Genomic DNA, 23,784 nt, shown 5'->3' with positions numbered 1-23,784 from the left:
CTACCCATCTAGACGCTAGAGGAAAGAATGTGAACCCAAAGATTGAGGGATCATCAAAACCCACTACATGCAAGAACAAGGAGAAGAGGAAGCAGAAATGGAAAGAGAGGAAGGCAAATGCTGTATAAAAGGCCAAACCTTCATTCACTCACTGCAAGAAGGATGGACATGATGATGAACATTGTTGGTCTTTGCATCCGAAGCTGAAACCCAAGAAGTTCAATGGCAACAAGAAGAAGACTTATGCTACTATACAGAAAGATTTGAGGTCAGACTTAGGTGATGAAACAACAATCGCAGCCACAGGTATAAAAGGTGAAAATTCTAAAGCATCTACTAGTAATTTTGCACAAACTATTGATAGTGAAGAAAATGAGAGGAAAAGACATGAGCTTTTTCATATTAGAGTTATTTCCAAGCATCAAAAGATTGATACTTTGTTTGATAGTGGCTCACAAGTAAACTTAATTTCTGAAGCAATTGTAAAGATGCTAGGATTACTAACCACACCTCATAAGAAGCCATATCCATTAGGTTGGGTATGTGATAAAGCAAAGCTACAAGCGACTAGACAATGTAAACTTAGGTTTTCTTTTGGGTCAGCATTTGTAGATGAAGTTGAGTTAGATATCGTTCCTTTGGATATATGTGGAATTGTTTTAGGAAGTCCTTACTTGTATGATAGAAAAGTCATTTTCTATAGAGCTGAAAATAAGTATCAACTCGTTAAAGATGGAATTGAATATATTGTAAGAGCTCATAAACTCAAGAATAATTATACTCTCATAAACTTAGGGCAGATGAAAAGAATTGTAAATTCATGCAAGAAATTTTTACTAATGGTTGTAAAGGAAAAGGAAACTGATAAAACCAATGTATTTGAAGGCTATAATGCTAAACAACAAGCTTATTTAGGAAAAGTTGTTTCAGAATATGATATCCTATTTCAAGAACCTAAAGGTATGCCACCAAAAAGGGAAATTGTACATGATATTAATTTGTAGCAAGATTCTCTATTGCCTAACATCGGAATGTACAGGTTATCTGCTTTAGAGAATGCAGAGATCAAGAAGCAGGTACCGGAGCTACTCGAGAAAGGGTTCATAAGACCAAGCACATCAGCATGCAAATCTCCAATCATGTTGGTGAGGAAGAAGGATGGTTCGTGGAGGAGGTGCATTGATTATAGAGCACTGAATAAAATAACGATCAAGAATCGTTATCCCCTTCCTCACATTGATTATCTATTGGATCAGCTGAAAGAAGCTGTTTACTTTTCCAAGTTGGACTTGCGTAGTGGTTACCATCAGGCCAAAGTAGCAGAGCAAGATGCATGGAAGATTGCTTTCAAAACAAAGCAAGGGTTGTATGAATGGCTAGATATGCCTTTTGGCTTAACTAATGCTCCTGCCACTTTCATGAGAGTTATGAATGATGTACTTAGGGCTTTTATTGATGATTTTGTGATTGTATATTTGGATGAAATTCTTGTTTTCAGTAAAACATGGGAAGAATATTTGAAGCATGTAAAGCAGACTCTAGATGTTCTGAAGAAAGAAAATCTCTATGTTAAATTATCAAAATGTGAATTTGGTAAAACATCTTTGAATTATTTGGGTCATATTGTAGGGGGTGGTGAATTGAAGATAGATCCCTCTAAGGTTGCAGTCATTGTAAACTGGCCTAAACCCAAATCTGCTACAAAAGTTAGAAGCTTCCTAGGAGCAACATAGTATTGGAGAAAGTTTATTGCTAATTTTTCCCTAATTGCAGCTCCCTTACATGCTTTAACAGGATTGAACAAGGTGTTTCAGTGGGGAGGAAAACAACAGAAAGCCTTCAACACATTGAAAGAAAAATTAGTACAACACCAATACTAGCATTGCCAAATCTTCAACAACCATTTGAGATCGAAACCGATGCCAGTGACTATGCCATGGGAGCAGTGTTGATGCAACATGGTAAACCCATATGCTACCATTTTGAGACTTTTAATTCTGTAGTAGTTAATTATCCTACATATCATAAAGAATTGTATGCATTGGTCCAGAGTGTGAAAAAGTGGAAACACTACTTAAAAGGCAAAGAAACAATTATACATACTGACCATCAACCACTTCAGTATTTGCACTCACAAACTAAATTGCAGCAATCAAGACACTATAGGTGGATGGGTTTCCTACAGCAGTTCCATTTAGTCATCAAATATAAAAAGGGCATACACAATAAAGTTTCAGATATGTTGTCCAAACCAATCATAAATGCATCTACTATACTTAAGCATAACTCGATCATGCATGAAAGCTACATTGAACAATATGCTCAAGATATAGACTTTAAAGATGTATATGCAGCTTTAAGTAATGGAAAAAGGCAAAAGAATTGGATTACTATGTTAAAGACCAACTCTTGTATCATTTGGGAAAGCTATGCATTCCACAAACTAAAAGAGTCAACATAATTAGGGAAGCACATACTTCTCTGATATCAGGTCATTTTGGTGTAAGTAAAATGGTTGCACAGCTGCAAAGATACTGTTATTGGCCAAGAATGCATGAAACAGTTTCTAGATATGTAAGAGGGTGTACCATGTGTGCTAAAAGTAAGCCCAACAATAGAAAACTAGGCTTGTACACTCCACTACCAGTCCCTTCACGTCCTTGGGAAAGTATTTCCATGGACTTTGTTGGGGGATTTCTAAAATCTAGAAAGGGATATGACTATTTATATGTTATTGTGGATAGGTTCAACAAAATGTGTATTTTAATACCTTGTAATAAGCAGATTACAGCTGAACAAACAGTGAAGATGTTCTTTCAGCATATTTGGGTGCATTTTGGTTACCCACTTCCATAATATCTGATCGAGACTCCTGATTTGTTGGGAAGTTTTGGTCAAGTCTGTGGGAATTAATGGACACCAGATTGAAGAAGAGCACAACCTTTCACCCACAAATCGATGGCCAAACAGAGGTAGTCAACAAGACAGTAATCCAGTTGCTCAGGGGTTATTGCAGCAAGCATCCCAAGCTTTGGGATGAACATTTATGTTATGTGCAACATTCTTAAAACCGTGCTAAACATTCTTCTACACAGAGATCTCCTTTTGAGACCTATTTTGGTTTTATACCAAGGTCTCCCTTGGATTTTTTCTTTGAAAAAGACATAGCAGTTGTTGGACACAGTGATGTGGACAAAGCAACCAGGTTCATCAAACAAATCTAGAAAATTCATCAGGTAGTGTAGGAACAGCTGGAAAATAGCCAAGCCAAGTACAAGGCAAGGAATGATAAACATCGGGTAGAGCACAACTTCCAAGTTGGTGATCAAGTCTGGCTGTATATTAGCAAGGACAGAATGCAAGGTGAAGGAAAGAAACTAAAGCCAATAAGTTATGAGCCTTTTAAGGTACTCGAGAAAATTGGTGAGAATGCCTTCTACCTTGATTTTCCATCATACATGCACATCTATTCAGTAGTTAATGCAGAAAATTTAAGACTCTTTGAACCTTCATTAATTGAAGATCGTGAAGAGAAAAGTCAATTTCCTTCTATTGATGATCTATTGCCTGAATATCTCAATGAGTTGCAGAAAGATACAATTATGGATAGGAAGGTGAAAACTACGTGTAGAGAGGATGTTGAGTACCTAAGAACTGGACTCAAAGGTTCAAAACCCAGCAGTGCAAAATGGATAGAGATTGGGCAAGTGAAGCAGCGGTACTCTCACTTAAGTGATGCTTGAAAACCATCTTTTGGTGGTCCAAAATTCTTTTTCAATGGGAAGGCATGATCCAAATGGATCCAAGAACACTCTATAAGTTTTAAGAACTCAAAAAATCATGCCAAAGATCAACACAACTGCATTCTAAGAGCCTTTAGAAGGGCTGAAAAACACGATCGTGAGGTAAAAACCAAAGAAAACTACGAATAAACAGTGTATGGAGGCGTGGAATAGTAGATGCACAGTAGCCATCAGGTCTAGCTGATCAACGGTCTAGATCTGATCAGTAATCGCAATCGGCAATCATAGACAGAGATATCGGCACTTAACATATATGTATGGCGACGACGATTGGCGGAGCTAATATGGACTGTCGATCAAGCGCGTAGACTGACGACCCATATTACATCGCAAGATCACTATCAGAGGTTGTAGGAGTGCTTACAATGGCCTGTGGGTTATTGCGATGAGCGATTGCGATATCGCAATCGGGGAAACCAATATGTGCGACCTGATGAACTGGACCCGACGAGATTATAAATAATATTTCATAAGATTTGAGATCCATGGAAAAGCCAATTTTAATGCATTTTTCACAGTTTCAGTTATTAAACAAAATGCGAAGGAGGTTGATGTGATAAGCCATACCCAAAAGGATCCCTTAAGGCTATTATATATTGTTTGAAGTCCGGAGAAAGGCCATTTTAATGCATTTTTCGTGATTTTTTAACATACTTCAAAAATCCAAAGGGGAACCTTGGAGCAATGCTGAAGTGACTTGTGATAGCGATGGAGGATAGAACTGATAGGGGAATAGACCATATTTAAAGACTTTTGAAGTCCGAAATGAATTGCATTTTGGCGGAAATTCACAGTTATGCATGCATTTTCTTATGTTAGCAGAAAAAGACCACGTTTGGGATTCTGAGGGATTTCAAGGGCCGAGGCAATCTTATGTTGCGAATAGGTGGCCACCTCCCCTTTAGGCATTATGCAATGATTGTGTAACACTAGAAGAGGGACTCGAGCGGACAGAGGCCCGGGAGATAGAAAGCCGAGCAGGAGAAACGAACAGGGAGCGCTATTTTGGCTTTAAAGTCATAACAAAGAAAAGACAGAGGGGGTAGTGTCAAGACAGAGCTAAGATAGAGACAGAGAGTGATTCAGAGAGTCTGTGTACTCAGAGAAAGCTTGAGAGGTTCAAGCAAACTCTTACTATTATACCTGTTGTGTATTGAGTCTCAAATTGAGCTCATACTATTTTAAAAACTCTGCTTGAAGACATAATAGAGAGGCCACCACTAAAGGCTGGACCAAGAGATGTAGCCCAGGAGTATTGGGTGAAATCCTTATTAAATTTGTTGTGCTATGTGTTATCTATTATGTTTTGTTTACTGCTTCATTGTCTATGTGTTTCACAATCTTGTCGATCCATTGCATAAAATAACATAGACAAACCCATGCACATGAGTCTATAAAACCTTATTAATTGTCTTAGATCTCATTATCAAATCATATGTGATTGAATTCTTTCTCTTTTATGCTTTGTGATGTCTTCGATCGTTTATTGTTCCACTGATGAGTAGAGTAGATTCAAGTAAATTGTTTTAGAATATTACAATCTACAGTTTAAATCTATATCGATCTTCTACATGGTATCGGAGTTGAAATGACTATAGGACAGGATAATACAAGTTTTTATTTTGTAGGAGAAATTGAATTTGTAGTATCATACTTCAAAGCCAGTAGGATGTCATTCTACTGATTGAGACTCGAATATGCCCTTGAGGGTAGTTCGAACTATATTTCTTGGAAGGACAGGATGGATGAATTATTGGAAGATGAAGGGCTTAAGTAAGTCATAGCCAAAGATATTCCTAATCCAACTGATGATCAATATCTAGCAGAGTGGAGAAATAGTGTGGAAAATGCAAGAAGGATTATCCTAGAAGGAGTTCAAGATCATATGGTCTAGAACCTCCATGGTAAGGAACCTCCATTTGCAATGTTGAAGGCCTTGATGGACTTGTTTCAAAATCGAAGTGACCATAGGAAGATGGCACTAAAGGACAAGCTCAGAAAGATCAAGATGGAGAAGGGCGACACATTCCCAAAGTACTTGACCAAGATCAGCCAATGTCATGATGATCTTGGAAGTGTCAGTGTTATAGTTACTAAAAATGATCTACTGAGCCTAGCACTTCTAGGACTTCCCAAGAGCTGGAACAACTACCAAGACTCAGTTAATGGGAGGGAGACGCTACTAGAGTGGGAGCGGTTGTGGTCCGACTTGGTACAATAAGAGATTCGGCGGAACACCAGAGGTGGATGCTCATCCAAACATGATGATGAGGAGAAATGTGCCTTAGCTAGAAAGGTGAAGAAAGGGAAGGGGAAGTCATCCCATTCCAAATCAGATTCTAGTCAAGGCGGAAAGAAGAAGGAGATGTCGAAGATTAAATTTTTTCATTGTCACGCGCTGGGACACTATGCCACAAAGTGTCCACATAAGAAGGCCAGTAAGACTCCCTCAGGAGGAGCGGCAGGTGAATCTCTTGCTTCATAATTCAAATTGGATTTCACCCTCATCGCTTGCATGGTGACATTGGTGATGGGTAGTGTGTGGTACTTGGATAGTTGAGTCTCATTCTGTTATGAAAGCAGATCACAAAAAGATATAAAAGAGAGATCAACGCCTTCAAAATAAGCCTCTTTGAGGTGGCAACCTCCTTTACATTTCACAAATGAATAATTCTTGGATGATACAAATGACAAGACCTCCTTTCTATATATAGGAGTCTAAGGGGTCATAATATAATCAGATTCGACATAACAATAATAATGTAAGGGCACAACAATAACAATAGTGGGCTTCTATGGGGCACAATAATAACAATATGGGGACTACATGGGCACAACCATATATTAAGGGGGTTGCAATAATAAAAATAAGGGATTACACTAGTAGTATAGGGACCTGACATGCCCCCTCTCCTTAAAAAAATGTTGTCCTCAATGCTTAAGTAGTTCTGGATGCTTCTATATAAAATTATCATCCTTCCATGTGGAATCTTTAGCGGGTAAGTTCTTCCACTTGATGAGATACTCTGAAATTGATTGATTTCGTAGCTGTCGATTTCTTGGTTATGTGACTGCTTCAGATTCCAATATGATTTTTCCCTCCTTGTCAAGTTCTGGCAATATTTTTTGAATAGAGATCTTCTGCAACTTCTGAATGATTTCCCACCCTGATTTTTCATTATTCCATTCATCCCTTGCTTCATTTATCGAATTTGGTTGGATAATGATATCATACTCTAGCATTTCGACAACCATACGTTCAATTTCACTCCTTTGGGCATATGGATATCTGCAAGGCCTGATGTTTGGAGGAACACTTCCTAGAATCAAATGAATAGCATGATCATGATCAATAATAGGTGGGATGCCTTTGGGAGTCTCAAATACCTTGGAATGATTGTCCAAGACTTTCTGGAGATCTAGAGAAATAGACAATTTCAATGTGGGAACCTCTAGCGAACATAATTGTGTAATTACACCTCGTTTTTCTTTCTTTAGAAGATTTGTCATTTTGTCAGAGTTGATTATCATTTCCGGTTTCCCTGTGATACCCCTTAATCTAACTTCCTTTCCTTCTGAAAAGAAAAAAAATAAAAATAAAAGTAAAAATAAAAAATAAAAATAAAAAATAAAAAATAAAAATAAAAAATTCATGAAAATTTCTTGAAAATTAAAAGCTACTATACCCAAGGGTTGTAGCCATTGGACTCCTAGTACAACATCAACAGCACCCATTGGAATGGAAAGCATTGAGCTATTCAATACATATCCTCTCATGGATAGCTTGATATTATGGCACTTTCCAGAGAAATTTATGGTTCCTCCACTTGCAACCATCACTTGACACTCAGGTGGTGGATATAGGAAGAAATTCAATTCCTTGGCTATCTTACAATGAATAAAATTATGAGTACTACCCGAATTAATAAACACTATTACCTTTTTCTTCTTGATATGTCTTTCTATCTTGATAGTTTGAGGAGTGGTAATTCTGTCCAATGCATTACATGATATGGTCAGATTCATTTCTTCTTTCTCAATGTGATCTTTCACTTCTTGAACCTTTTTCTTCTTGATATGTCATTCTATCTTGAGAGTTTGAGGAGTGGTAATTCTTGCCAATGATTTACAAGATGTGGTCAGATTCATTTCTTCTTTCTCCGAGGTTGGTTCATGGTGTATATCCTCTTATTTTGATGTTTCTTGATCCTTTTCTTCTTCCTCTTCACAATTTATGTAAAATAATTTCTTCTTAGCACACTTATGACCTTTAGTGTATTTTCTATCACAAATGTAACAAAGCCCTTTTTCTCTTTTTTCTTCCAATTGTTGTGGTGTAAGCCTTGTAGGTTGTGGAAAGCTAGGAGAAAAAACACTTCCATATTTATAGTTGTGAGTGGTGGGATTCCTTTTTTCCATAATTTTGCTTTCAATTTTTCTTGCCAACCTGCATTCCTTCTCTAATGAATCAGGTTCCCAAAGACGAACCTCATGTTGAATGTTATCCTTTAAAGTCCCTATGAAGACATCAATCCTTCGCTTCTCTGGAATATCATTTGCCCTTATATTCAATTTTTGAAAGTCCTAAATGTGTTTTGCCATTGAACCCTTTTGTTTGAGATTTATCAATTGGCTAAAGAAGGTTTTTCTCTTTGTATCCTCATAATGAGCTATCATTTCCTCCGTGAAAATTGACCACATGACAAGTGGTTTATGAGAAGAAATCGCTTCATACCATAAAAATTGATCTGGTTCTAAATATAAAGATGAAATGCGTACCTTTTGTAACAATTTCATCTCATGTAGATAAAAATATTTCTCCATCTATAGTATCCAATATACTGGCTCCTTACCATCAAACTTCCTCATATCGCCTTTTCTTGATTTTAGGAACTCGGTCTTGAAATGATTGTAACTCTTTAATTTCGGATCTCCAAGTTCTGAAATTATGACCTACAGTAGCCCTCTGCATCCTCTTTCCAATGGCACCAATCTGATCAAACTTGGATTCTCCAAGAAATATTTATGCACAATCTACCAAGATGACCTAATTATATACATTTTCAGAAGAGTGAACTTGTACAAAGTTCCACGTGTCATTATTTCAACCTTTGGACCGCAAACTAATACACAAATTCTATAGGTTGTCCTCTTTCTGTAACTTCTTACAAAACTTCAATCTGATGCTCAGAAGGAAATTTATGATGATTTTCCCAAGGTCACATGTTTGGGATGTAATTCGGGAGCCTACAGAAACCCTAAATGTCTTGGACTATATCTACCAAAATATAACGAAAAAAATTGAAATTCAGGCCCGAGATTCAATGAGTTTTCAGCTCAAATGGGTTTTAATTTCAGAGTCTAAAACTTCATAGAAAAACAATTATAAAAAAAATTCCACGATGGCCTATTTGAGATGAAATTATGGAGCTTGCAAAAACCCTAATTTCCTCAGATCAGATCTCCAAAAATATAGCGAGAAAAGATCTTAAATTCAGACACAAGGTTCAGCGATATTTCGTCTCAAATGGGTTTTTTTTAGCTTCTAAAACATCGCAGAAAGAAGGTTATAGTGAAAATTCCATGATGAACTGTTTAGAGTAGCGAAATCTTAGAATCCAAATCTCTGATACCAAATTTTATGTAACCAACTCACAAAAAGATAGAAAAGAGAGATCAACACCTTAAAAATAAGCCTCTTTGAGGGGGCAACCTCCTTTACATTACACAAATGAATAAGTCTTGGATGATACAAATGACAAGACCTCCTTTCTATATATAGGAGTATAAGGGGTCATAATATAAATAGAGCCAACATAACAATAATAATAAAGGGAACAACAATAACAATAGTGGGCTTCTATGGGACAAAATAATAACAATATGGGGACTACATGGGCACAAAAATATAATAAGGGGGTTGCACTAATAACAATAAGGGGTTACACTAGTAGTATACGGACCTAACACATTCCATATGACCAAAAACAAAATATTATTCAATGACTTGGAGGAGAAGGACCTCCATATGCTTATCAAGATGGGAGATGATGGGAGGTATAGTGCAACCAACATTGATATCATTACCTTTCAAAGGGATTCTAGTTCTCCTATCACATTAAAAGATGTCATGCATGTTACAGGTTTGAAGAAGAATTTGGTTTTAGTTGCCATGTTAGAAGACTGTGGATACAGTGTGATATTTAGCAAGGAAAGGATTTCATTTTTCACATAGCCTCTAGATAGGTGAAGAGGATTAGGTTTCGGGTGAATAACCTCTAAAAATTGGATGTAGAAGAATGCACTTCTTTGAACACTAAAGCAGAGAAGGTGCAAAGCTGAGACACCAATGATTAGGTCACTTACACCACGGAGCTTTGAAGATCATACAGAACATTTCTACAGGACATCCCAAGGGTACAAAAGAGTAGAGAGACACATGAACAGGGTGTATAGTTGGGAAGTACACCAAAGCTTCCTTTCATGATAAATATAGTCGAGTGCAAGTGATCATTGATAGAGTTCACTCTGATGTGTGTGGAGCATTCCTGACAGCATCCATGGCCAAGAACAGGTATTAGGTAATATTTGTTGATGATTTTTCTAGTAAGTGTTGGAGTTTCTTCATGTGGAACAAAGATCAGACGCTCACTAAAATTTTTGAATTTAAAGCAATTGTTGAGAAAGATATTAGCATGAAACTTATAGCTCTCGGAAGCAGTAATGGTGGACAATATGTGTCGAATGAATTCAAGAACTTCTATGCATTAGAAGGCATTGGACATGAGTTAATAGCAACTCATAAAACACAGCAGAATGGGGTGGCTGAAAGGAAGAATAGAAGTATTGTGGTAGCAGCACAGATGATGTTACATGATTAGGGCCTACCATTGCACTTGTGGATTGAAGCATGCAACACAACTGTTTATTTCCATAACAGAAGCCCTCATTGAATTCTCGGGATGAGTACACCAGAAGAATATTTTTTAGGTAAGAAACTAGATGTGGCACACTTCAGGATCTTTCGTTCATCAGTCTACTCTCATGTTACCAAGGATGTACAGAAAAAACTAGAGCCAATAACTGAGTTGGCCATATTTGTGGGGTACACTGATACACCTCACAGCTATAATAGGATGCCATATAATAGGATGAAAATAGTTCATAAAGATGTGATTTTCAATGAAGAGAAGCCCATGAGATGTTAGGTGTATTTTCCATATAATAGGATGACAATAGTTCGTAGAGATGTGAATTTCAATGAAGAGAAGCCCATGAGATGTTCCCCCTGAGAGGGAGCTTCAGTTACATGTAGATGAGGAGATTTTAGCTCCAAAGGAGGAACATTGGGATGGTGTGGAGAAGCCACATGCAGAGGAGTAGAGAGTGGAAGAACCCACTCATGCAGAGACTTCCAGAGATGGAAGGAAGCACACAAGAGAGGCTAACAAATTGATTCATGATGATAGAAAAATGTGGGAGCACCCACATCACAATGCAGGTAGAGGAGGTCACCAGATTGGTACATTAGCTACATGGCTCTGGTGAGAGAGAGTGTATAAATTGAGCCATCCTCATTCGAGGAAGAAGTGAAAAAATCAGTATGGGTTAATTCGATGGTTGAGGAGTATGACTCCATTATCATAAACAATGTTTAGGAAGTGGTCCCAAGACCAGCACATAAGTCAGTAGTGAGTTCTAGCTGGCTTTACAAGGTAAAGTAAGCATCATATGGGAGTGTGGAGAAACAAAAGGCTAAATTTATGGCCAGAGGGTTATCTCAGATGGAGGGAATTGATTACATGGAGACATTTTCTATAGTATCAAGGTACTCATCAATTAGATCTATTCTAGCACTATCAGCATAGATGGTATGGAAGATACATAAGATGAATTTGAAGACAAGATTCCTCAATTTTATGATTAAGGAAGAGGTGTATATTGAGCAGCCAAAAGGGTTTGAGACCTTCAATAGAGAGTCGCATGTGTGCAGACTCAAGTGAGTGTTGTATGGACTAAAACAAGCACCCTATGCTTGGTACACAAAAATTGACAGTTATTTCACCGATTGGGTTTCACCAAAAGTGAAGTAGATGTGAACCTTTACCATATTTTGGTTGAAGGTAAATTTTTTGTTGTATCATTATAAGTCAATGAATTGATTCTAATAGGGGATGAGAAGCTAATAAAATATTGTAAAGAGGATATTGCAAGAGAATTCGAGATGAAGGACCTCGAGCTTATGCATTACTTTCTTGGTATGGAAGCGAGGGAAAGTATGCCAACAAGATATTCAATTAATTCCATATGGGGAGCAACAAACCCATGGAGACTCCTCTAGTAGGTAACTAGAGGAAGGAGGATGATACTTAAAGTGAAGTAGTGGAGGCTACTATTTATAGACAACTTGTGGGTTCACTTATGTTTTTGGGGAACACATGACTGAACATGTGTTTTGTAGTTAACCAACTTAGTCAAGCCATGATTAAGCCAATGAAACTCTATTGTAAGACAACTAAACATGTGTTGATATACCTTAGAGGAACCAGTCAGTTTGGTCTTTGGTACAGACGAACAAAGAGAGTGAAGCTTTAAGGCTTCACAGATGCAGATTGGGCAGGGATTCCATCTGACAAGAAGAGCACATCAGGGGGAATCTTTGGTATTAGGTCAGCAACATTTTCTTGGTACAAGAGGAAACAAATATTAGTTGCACTCAGTTCAACAGAAGCAGAGTACATGGTTTCTAGTCAAGCAGCTTGTGAGGCTATGTGGATGAGGAAGATCCTTGTTGGTTTATTTGGTCAGCAGATGGATCCTACAGTGATTTACTGTAACAATCATAGTTGTATAAAACTCTCTGAGAATCCATTTTTCATGATCATTCCAAGCATATTGACATCTGGTATCACCATCTACAAGATTGTATGCAGAGGAGAATCATGTTACTGGAATATATTCCAATTGAGGAGTAGGATGAAGATATTTTGACAAAGGCATTGTTAAGATGAAAATTCGAGTTTCACAGAGGTAGGATCAGGGTAGAAAACAATCCCTTTCTTGTTGAGAGAGAGTGTTGAAAATAGCAACAAGAAAATTTTAATTTAATTTGTACTTGAATTAAATTAGAAATTAAATTGTAATTCTAATTCTCATAGAAACTTGTAATAGTTAACTAAGTTAATTTGACTTAGTTGGATCAATTAATTTGAGTTGGGAGTGTATCTAGAGTCATGTAGAGTGGTTCCTATATTTTAGGGGCCCATGTTGAGTTCTTTTGGGTTGTAATTATCTAACTCAGTTTAACTGAGTTAAATTCAATTAAACTAGTTCCAACTGATGGAGGAATTAGTGGAAGTTTCAGTAGTGGGGTGTAACGAGCACTGCTCAACTAGCAAATTGAAGATTCACTCATAATTAACTCATGCATGTCAGATCAGAGAAAGACCCAGTTGAGATTGGAGTTCATGGACAATGTATTATCAATTGTATAATCATTTGAATTGTACAGGTGGTGCATGCAATCATAGGAAGGCCTATGATGGTTTGTGTAGTTATGGATGAGGAATTTCCAAATTAAATATGGGCTAATTCCTTATGAAATTGAACAAGGAAATAGGATCTTGGAAGACAGTAGATTTCACTAAATATTGGCTTGAGTTGGTTTGCAAAGTAGTGAGATAGATTGAGATTATGTAGAAGTTGCTCAGTCTTGAGCAAAGCATTGTAATATTCTCATATTTTAGAATTAATGCAATATATAGATAGCATAGGTTTTTAGTTGTGGATTTCCCCAGAAAATTATTTTGTTATGTGTGATTGAATTCTTTCTCTTTCATGCTTCTTGATTTCATCAATCGTTTATTGTTTTCGCTAATGAGTAGAGTAGATTCGAGTCAATTGTTTTAGCATATTACAATCTACAGTTTAAATCTACCAGGAATTTCTACAGTCATTTTTCTAAGCTATACCCCGAGTCGCTCCCATGACAAGCCATGCATGTGACTAAGATCCTACAATCGCTCCCACAATAAGGCATGCATGTGACTGTGACCTTTTTCAGGCAGTTTTGAGCCAGCGACCCTGAATTTTGTGCTACTTTTTCAGGGCTAAGTCTCAGGCCTCTACCCAAAACTTCATGAAGCTTTCAAGAATGATAAATAATAATAAATTAAAGTGACTAATGTAAACATTGGTACAAGGACTTGACTTCACCCCTACTAGCCATGACATGAATTTCGTCAAACATATCACAAACATGTAATCTATAGGTCAAAACCACATATATGAGCATAGAGGTCTCATACTTATCTAAGAATCATCAAGAAATGTTGATGCTTTATCACGATAGTTACATTATCATCTATCATGTCATGTATTCACTCACATTTCTTGTAATAATCAAATCATGATGAGAGCCATAACCAAAGTCTGTCATGAACCATTCTTATAACTAGCATATAACCAACAAAATAACAAGAGTAGAATAGCCATTAAAACCACATATTAACAAGTACATTTACATATGAAATACCAAAGGAAAAGAAGTTCTTATTAATGTATGCATAAGACAACCAAGTCATGAACTTTCACAAACCACCTGACCATAGATTGGGTTGAAACAAATCTTTATTTAATCCAATCACCCTCGTGCCATATTTCAAGCATGAATGTGAGACTCACAACAGAACCAATCAAAGCTTCCTCGGGCTTTATCGTACATCCACCAAGGGATTCCTAGGCTCGAAACCCTTATCAATACAACCAAAATTTACCACAAACCCACTGGATCACTAGGCCCTGAGCAAGTATGGATGCCTTTGGATCTCTCCACCTAAACAGTGAGGAATTTTTCCATCTCCACCTCTCATCTTTACCATGTATCCTGCCATTACTGATAAAGGGATTCCTATGCCTACAAGGTCTCCACCCTTTAGGCATTGCCATGTATCCTGCCATTACCGGTCAAGGGATTCCTAGGCCAAATCAAGGGTATCCGCAAGTAGGCTTTTACCGTACATCCCACTAAGGGATTCCTAGGCTTTGTGATTTGTCTTGAGACCACCCCACTCAGCTTCGGCTCCATCCGAAAATGTAGCTGAACAAAAATAAGAGAACTCTATCACCCCATGGCTATCGGGAAATGGCAAGGCAAGACTAAAATACATTGTCACACCTAGCAAGACCCATGCCAATGACAACAAGAGAACCAAAAACGCATATGCATGTATCATGTATGCCAAAACTAGCAAGGAAATCATACATGGAACTCGATACCTGCAAGTAATCATGTTAAAGCCGCTTAAATCTAACTCTTCCTTGCTTGATCCTCACTTCCTCTTGCTTTCTTTTCATTTCTTTGCCATCTTTTCCCCAATGCTAGAATGCTCTAAGAATACTCTAAGTGTCCGGGAGTATGAGAAAGAGAGAGAGAGAGAGAATAGAGAGAGAACGCTTCAAAACTAAACTGAAAAAAAGTTGTGAATTGATACTTACAAGCCATTTTATTAGTAAGGCCTCTATTTTCTTCAATTTCCATTAACTTTCCTTAATTTTCCTTTTCACATGCAACCTATGACATTTCACCTTCATTTTCTCCTATTTTCCATCATTTTCATAAATAAAATGCCAATTAATGTCTCTTTCATTTTCAAAGCCTTTTCCAATGCCTTTGCCAATTCCCCTTAGCCATAATAAACCAAATAAACACTAGCTAAGATGTTTTGCCCAATATTTAACTTAAAATACGTGTTCCATAAACTTGGTTATTATTTTTCCTTGATTAACTTTCTTACATAAAATTTTCACCAAAATTGTTTTATGCAGTGCATTAGTTAATAGATCGGTATATAAACACATGGGGGTAATTGTTTCAAAAATAGCACTTGGCATCTGCAACTCAACGCCACTTCACCTGTCTTGAAACTGCATGTGATTGAAGCGACACATTTGAGATAGTGGAAGAGTTTGCTCAACGGAAAGTGCAGCGGACATGTGATAAGTTTATATACGTTGTATATTATAAAACTCTCCAGTGGCAGAGTTTGCTCAACGGCAAATGCAGCGGACATGTCATAAGTCTACGTACGTTGTATATTATAAAACGTCACATTCTCTTATTCATGTGCACAAACAATAAAATTATAACACGTGGTATGCTTTTAGATAATAGCATATTATTACGAAAAATCGCATGGCATATGATATTACCTAAGAAAAATCACAGTCAACTTATATCTTCAACATATGGGTTATGACCCGTGGAGCCAAGCGCAATCATTTAAGAAACAAACAAGTATATAAAGGTTTGATATTTATAAGATTTATGGTCATACTTGAATTAATTGATGTTTTGGTTGGAACTTGGGTTACATGATTTCTAAATTTTTATCTGTCTAAGATGGCATGTTTTTGCGATTTATGATATAAGTTAAGATTTTTTTAAGAAATCACATAGAAAATTTTGGGTCGATGCTTTTCAAATTTTTATCTAGGTTCATCATTGGGACAAGGATGAAGAGCAAGATCAACAGACCACTAATTTATATCAAAGATACAACGATAAATTTTCAATAGTAAAAAAAAAATACAAATGAAAAGATACGTTAAGGGATAGAACAATTTATTTATTAGTTATTTTTGAATTTAATTTTAATTTCTATTTTTATTATTTAGGAATTATTATATGACTCTAACAATTTCTAATATTTTATTATATAATTAAGGTTCAAAAATTCTATCAATTAAAATTATATTAATTATAAATAATGATTGATTAAAAATTATATCTATCTAATAGGAGGAGAAAAATTATATAATAATAATATTAATAATAAAACCGATAAAGAAAACAATAAAATAAAATCAAAACAAATAAAAGAGAAGAGATCCTAGAATTTAATTTTAAACTTTTTTAAACAATAAAATTTACAAAGTATATAAATCAATTTTATAGTTTCAATTAATTTTAAATTTCAAATAATATATATATAAACAACTCATATAAAAAAAAAAAAAAAAAATTTAAATATTTTTTTTGAAATAATAAAATTTTATAATTTCAATTAGTTTTTAATTTTAAATAAAACAAACAAATAAATTCAAAATGTATAAAAACAAAACAAAATGAAATGAAACAAAACAAAAAAAAAATAATCTAAAAAAATTGTGGTCCAATGCCACATTATGGCATGGACAACTATGGTCAACCATGGTTAGTCAATGTCAATCATTGTCAACTATAGTTGACTATGGTCCAACTTTGCATTGTCATAAATATTGTCTCAATATGAAAACCAATAATGGTAAACCATGGTGAACCATGGTTCATCATAGTATTGTGACAAAGATTGTTTCAAAATGTAAATCGACCATGGTCAACCATGCTTATTTTAGCGCTTATAATATTTATCATAGGGTTTATATACCTTGGTTTATAATATTTATCTTAGGGTTTATCATAAAACTTTTCCAATATGAAAATCAATCATGGTCAACCATGGTTAACCATGGTGCAATGTCACATTGTGACAAAGATTGCCTCAATATGAAAATCAACCATGATTAACCACGGTCCAACATCACATTGTGACAAATATTATCTCGACATTACAATAAATCATGGTCAACCATGATCAATCACAGTCAGCCATGGTCAAAAACCAATGGTTACATTGTGACAAAGATTGTCTCTTGGTCCAACGCCACATTGTGACAACCATGGTCCAACGTCGCATTGTGACAAAGATTGTCTCAATATGAAAATCAACCATGGTCAACCATGGCCACCCATTGTCCAACATCGTATTGTGCCAAAGGTTGTCTCAATATGAAAATTAATCATGGTCAACCATAGTCCAATGTTGCATTGTGAGAAAGATTGTGTCAATATGAAAATCATCTATGATCAACCATGGTCAACCATGTTTATTTTAGGGTTTATAATATTTATCTTAGTGTTTATATACCTTGGGTTTATAATAGTTTTTTCTCAATATGAAAATCGATCATGGTCAACCATGGTCCAATTTTGCATTGTGACAAAGATTGTCTCAATATGAAAATCAACAATGATCAACCATGGTCCAATGTCAAATTGTGACAAAGATTGTATCAACATTAAAATCAATCATGGTCAACCATTTTCAATAATCGTGGTCACATTGTGACAAATATTATCTTTTGGTCCAATGTCACATAGTGCCAAAGATTCTCTCAATATGAAAATCAACAATCGTCGACCATGGCCAACCATTGTCCAACGTCACATTGTGCCAAAGGTTGTCTCAATATGAAAATCAATCATGGTCAACCATAGTCCAATGTCACACTGTGAAAAATATTGTGGCAATATGAACATCATCTGTGGTCAACCATGGTGAGCCATGTTTATTTTAGGGTTTAAATTATTTATTTTAGGGTTTAAATTATTTATCTTAGGGTTTATATACCTTGGGTTATAATATTTATCTCTTGAATTTAATATTACTCTCTTGGGTTTTTAATATTAATCACTTGGGTTTATAGTATTTATTTTAGCGTTTATATGACTTGGGTTTATAATATTAATCCCTTGGGTTTAATATTATTCCTTTGGATTTACAATACCTTTGGGTTTTAAAATTAACCCCTTGGATTTATAATACATTGGGGGTTTTAGAATTAAACCCTTGGATGTATACTATTAAATCATTGGGTTTATCAATCAGAGTGTTCATATCCCTTAGGGTTATGAATCCCTTAGTTGAATGTCACATTGTGATAACCATGGTCATCCATGGTCAACCATGGTCCAACGTCGCATTGTGAGAAATATTGTCTCAATATGAAAAACAACCATAATCAAACATGGTCAACCATGTTTATTATAGGGTTTATGGTCACATTGTGACAAAGATTGCCTCTTTGTCCAATGTCGCATTGGGAAAACCATGGTCATCCATGGTCAACCATAGTCCAACATCGGATTGTAACAAAGATTGTATCAATATAAAAATCAACCATCTTCAACCACGGTCAACCATTGTCAAACATTGCATTATGTCAATGGTTGTCTCAATATGAAAATCAATCATCGTCAACCATAGTGCAACGTTGCATTGTGACAAATTGTGTCAATATGAAAATCATACATGGTCAACCATTGAAAACCATGTTTATTTTAGGGTTTATAATATTTATCTTAGGGTTTATATACATTGGGTTTATAATAGGTTTTTTTCAATATGAAAATCAATCATGGTCAAATCATAGTCCAATGTTGCATTGTGACAAAGATTGTCTCAATATGAAAATCAACCATGGTCCAACATTGCATCGTGACAAATATTGTCTCAACATTACAATTAATCATGGTCAAGCATGGTTAATCATGGTCAATAACCATGGTCACATTGTGACAAAGATTGTCTCTTGGTCCAACGTCACATTGTGACAACCATGATCATCCATGGTCAACCATGGTGCAATGTCACATTGTGACAAAGATTGTCTCAATATGAAAATCAATGATGGTCAAGCATGGTCAACCATTGTCCAATCTTACATTGTGACAAAGATTGTGTCAATATGAAAATAATTTCTGCTCAACCATGGTCAACCATGCTTATTTTATGGTTTATAATATTTATCTTAGGGTTTATATACCTTGGGTTTATAATATTTATCCGTTGGGTTTAATATTATTCCCTCGGGTTTATAATTTCTTTGGTTTTTAATATTAATCCCTTGGGTTTATATATATATCTTAGGGTTTATATACCTTTTGTTTATAATATTAATCTTTTGGGTTTATAATACCTTAGGTTTTTAGAATTAATACCTTGGGTTTATACTATCAATCCCTTGGGTTTATGAATCGAAGCATTCATATCCCTTGGGTCTATCAATCCCTTGGTCAAATGTCACATTGTGACAAACGTCGTCATCTATTGTCAATCATGGTCCAATGTCGCATTATGAGAAAAATTGTCTCAATATGAAAATCAACCATAGTCAACCATATTTATTATAGTGTTTAATATTCATTATTTATTATTAATAAATTATTTAATTTTTAAGATTATTATTTATATTATTTATTATTATTTAATTAGTTATTATTTATTATTTATTTATTATTTATTTGTTTATTAATTATTATTAAGGTTTATTACCATTTATTAGTTATTTTTTTCGTTATTATTATCTAATAGTTTTAGATCTTAAGCTTTTGTGATCCATATTTTAAATAAGAATGCCTTCGGATTAATCACGTCATTATTATTTGGTTGACATTTCAAGCCAAGTAATATAGTTTATTATTATTATTATTATTTATTTATTTATTTATTAATTATTATAATTATAATAAATAATATTAGTATTATTAAATAAATAAAATTTAAGAAATAATAATCAATAATATTATAAAAATTATAAATAACTAATAATCAATTAATAATAATTATTTTTTAAGTAATTAATAATAACTATTAATTAATTATTAATAATAAGTTATTTATAATAAATTCATATTAACAATTATTTAGTTATTATAAATATTTATTATTATTAATTATCAATAATAAGTATTATTAACCAGTCTAGATCCATCTTAACACCGGATCTATCAAGTGTTGAGAGGGATCAAATCTCTTGAGGTGCAAACCTTTCCTTAAGGTTTGCACCTCGAGAGATTTGATCCCTCTCGGCACTTGATAGATCCGGTATTAAGATCGATCTAGGCTGGTTTCATGTGCGGTCATACAAAATTTGCTAAACATCTAATTATTTTGATCATTTTAAATATGATAAATATGTCTAAGATTAATTTGGTCAATTTAATTTAAAAATTTGCCCAGTTACCTCAGTTTGTTGAGATGAGAGAGACTGTTAGTAACTTGAATGATGAAAAAGGATGAAATACAAATTTTGAGTGGAAAGTGTCAATGTAACAATTTTGATATATAGAAAATGTGAATACTAAGAATATAGTCAATTACAAACAATCTTCATTGCAACCAATCTGAAACTACTGCTATTGTTCCTATTGTCACACCTATTAGTTTTTCCATTTTATCATAACAGTCATATGAAATAGTAGTTGGAATCATAGACCATTCAAATATTTAACTTGAGCTACTGTAGTAAACAACATACCTTGTCTCTGTTTCTCTCCAATATTAATAGTAGTTTTCTCGAAATTCAATCATTGTGACTTATGGAGTGTTAAACCCCAAAAAATTTTCAATGGTAGTTATTTTCTATTACCGTGTTTAAATGCAAAGTAATTAACAATGTTGAATGATGGAAAATGGGAATAATAAGAATGTATGCAATTATAAATAGTTTATAGTTTCAAGAAGCAAACATTTGGGGTAAGCAAACATTTTATTTAGGATGAAAATTCAAGTATTGTATTTATGGTTGAATATTTTTTATGTGCTTACACTGAGAGAGAGTGTGTATGTTTTGGGGGTGAGAAGGAGAGACAAGGGGAGATAGAGATATAGATGGGGGGGAACGGGCGGAGAGGGAAGAAGAGAGAGGCAAAGACATGGAGGGAGGAAGAGATATAGATATGGAGAGAGAAATGTTAGAGAGAGAGAAGGGGAAGAGAGAGAGAGCGCAAGGGGAAAGGGAGGGAGAGAGAGAGAGATAGATAGATATGGAGAGAGAGTGTGTATGTTTAGGGGCTGAGATAGAGAGATAAAGAAGGAGAGACAATGGGAGATAGAGATATAGATGGAGGAGGTAGAGATGTGCTTACACTGAAATCAATGCACACTATTAATCTAATTACTTTGAAATTAATGTACATCACACATCTTGTTGCATCAAATTAGAAATCAACATCTACACTAAAATCAATGCATCTAGTGCAAACAAAAAAATAGGATTAGAAATCAACATCTATATTGAAATCAATGCATCTAGTGGAAGAAATCAAATAGGATTAGAAATCAATATCTACACTGAAACCAATGCATCTAATGCAAGCAATCAAATATGAGTAGAAATCAACATCTACATTGAAATCAATGCATCTAGTGTAAGGTATTAAATATGATTAGAAATCAACATATAAACTGAAATAAATGCATCTAGTGCAAGCGATCAAATAGGATTAGAAATCAATATCTACACTAAAACCAATGCATCTTGTGCAAGCAATCAAATAGGAGTAGAAATCAACATCGACACTGAAATCAATGCATCTAGTGTAAGGTATTATATAGAATTATAAATCGACATCTACACTGAAATCAATGCATATAGTGCATGTGATCAAATAGGATTAGAAATCAACAACCACATTGAAAATCTTAAATATTCATGACTTTCTAGATCTAACTTCTATGTCTGTATTTGTCTTTGTGAGACTCTTTCTTCTTCCCTCTCTCTCCACCTTCCATTATGTGTTTACTTCCATCCCCCTCTCCTTTTCTCTCTTCCCCTCCCTCTCCCCTGTCTCATTCTATCTGCCTCTCCCTAACTTTCTCTATCTTTCTCTTCTTCCCACTCTCCCCCTGCTATCTATATTTATAACTCCCTCCATCTCTCCTTATTTGTCTATCTATCTCAACCCCCTAAACATATGTCACGCTCTCTCTCTCCCCCCCCTCACTGACTCTCCATATCTCCCTTGTCACTCCCTCTCCACCTTTCTCTCTCTATGTCTTTCTTCCCCTTCCAACTCTATCTATCTCTCCTCTCTCTCAAGTCCTCTCTCTTTTTCCTTCCTCTCTCTCCCTTTCTCTCCGACCTCCCTCCGTCTCTCCACCCATCATACACACACTCTCTCTGCACCCTCCAACTCTGTCACTACATCCATTATACATACACACTCTCTAAACATATGTCATGCTCTCTCTCTCTCTCCCCATATCTATCTATCTATATATCTATCTCTCCCTCTTCCTTTCCCTCTCTCTCTCTCTATCCCCCCTCATTAACTCTCCATATCTCCCTTGTCACTCCCTCTCCACCTTTCTCTCTCTATGTCTTTCTTCCCCTTCCAACTCTATCTCTCTCTCCTCTCTCTTTTTCCTTCCTCTCTCTTCCTTTCTCCGACTTCCCTTCGTCTCTCCACCCATCATACACACTCTCTACATCCTCCAACTCTGTCACTATCTATATATTTATTAATGACTTGTGATTAAATATAAATTTATTATTATTAATTAATTACTTAATTATATTAATTATTAATTAAATAATAATAATTAGTAATTTAATAATAATAATAATTATTAATATTTATTATTATAAATGAAGTATTCAAAATATATCAACTACATTTAATTAATGAAATATAATTGTGCTAGTATAATTCTTTTCCTTCAAAAAAAAACCATAATAAATAACTATTCCTTAATTAATAAAAACTACTAAACCCCATCTTAACCGAACAAAATAATATTAAAAAATCTGAAGAAAAGCTATTCAAACAAGTACAATAAACCATATGTAGCTAGCCAAGGTTGAAATATATACCATTAAACCTAACGATTATCTAATCCACTACTGAGATGTGCATATTATTTATCAGCATGTACCAGAAATCTATTTTATTTGGGCAGTAGTCTTTAACGCGACTTTTTGAAAGCTTTTCCGGCGATTTTTTCCGGTGAAAATCCGGCAGTAATTTATCGGAATCCAAGTTTGATAGCTAATTTCTGCACAATGAAACCGTCCCAGGGTTTTTCAGGGTGCTGAATCCGAATATGCAGTTAAAAAACCATTTTAACTGCAACAAATCATGATTTCATCTCAATTTCTTCCGCCGGATTCCGTCACCGGAATCTCAAAAAATCGCATTATAGACAACTCCTTTTATTTGGGGTATCTCGCCCTGGACGCCGCGCCCCTCTCCGCTGCCCCATTCTGTTCTGAAGTGCTCTTATTTATTTATTTATTTTCTTATTCTCTTTTCGACAGAATCATTGGAAACCGGAAAACCCCAAACCAAAACTCTAGCTCTCTAATAATGTGCAATAAT

This window comes from Pinus tabuliformis, chromosome 2_2 (assembly GCF_031772625.1).
Source record: "Pinus tabuliformis cultivar Carrire ecotype Pingquan chromosome 2_2, CPIR1, whole genome shotgun sequence".
NCBI classification, from domain to species: Eukaryota; Viridiplantae; Streptophyta; class Pinopsida; order Pinales; family Pinaceae; genus Pinus; species Pinus tabuliformis.
Note: the sequence above shows the minus strand (reverse complement) of the source record.